Here is a 951-nt window from a genome sequence, read left to right as displayed (position 1 = left end):
AAAATTAAAAATATTTGGCAAGGTAGCAGGATACATATTAAGATACACAAATTGGCTGCATTTCTTTACATTAGCAATAAAACAGTAGGAAAAGAAAGTAAAGAAACAGTCCCTTTTAAAATAATATCCAAAACAACAAAATACTTAAGAATAAATCTCACCAAGCAGGTGAAACACTTATACAAGGAGAACAACAAAACGTTGATTAAAGATGACTTAAAATGGAAAGATAGCCCATACTCTTGGATTGGAAGAATTAATATTGTTAAAATGATCATACTACCCAAAGCAATCTACAGAGTTAATGTGATCCCTGTGAAATTGCCCAGGACATTTTTCACAAAATTAGAGCAAATAATCCTAAAATCTATAGGGAATTGCAAAAGACCCAGAATTACCAAAGAATTGCTGAAGAAAAAGAACAAACCTGGAGGAATAACCTTCCCAGACTTCAGACAGTACTACAGAGCTACAGTAATCAAAACAGCAGGATACTGGTACAAAAACAGACATATGGATCAATGGAACAGTATATCGAGCCCAGAAATAAACCCACAAGCTTTTGGTCAATTAATCTTTAAAAAGTAGGTAAGAACATACTATGGAATAAAGATGGTCTCTTCAGCAAATGGTGTAGGGAAAATTGGACAGCTGTATGTAAATCAATGAAGTTAGAATGCTTCCTCACACTTTACATAAAAATAAATTCAAATGGCTTAAACAGTTAAACACATGATAAGACACTATAGACCACTTAGAAGAAAATGTAGTCAAAACATTATCTGACATATACCTCAGCAATGTTCTCCAAGGGCAGTCTACTCAAGGAATAGAAATAAAAGCAAAAATAAACAAATGGGACCTAATTAAATTTATAATATTTTGCACAGCAAAGGAAACTATAAGCAAAACAAAGACAATTTGTTGAATGGGAGAAAATGTTTGCAAAAG

The sequence above is a fragment of the Camelus bactrianus genome, unplaced genomic scaffold (assembly GCF_048773025.1).
Source record: "Camelus bactrianus isolate YW-2024 breed Bactrian camel unplaced genomic scaffold, ASM4877302v1 HiC_scaffold_28, whole genome shotgun sequence".
NCBI classification, from domain to species: Eukaryota; Metazoa; Chordata; class Mammalia; order Artiodactyla; family Camelidae; genus Camelus; species Camelus bactrianus.
This window is presented reverse-complemented; position numbering follows the sequence as displayed.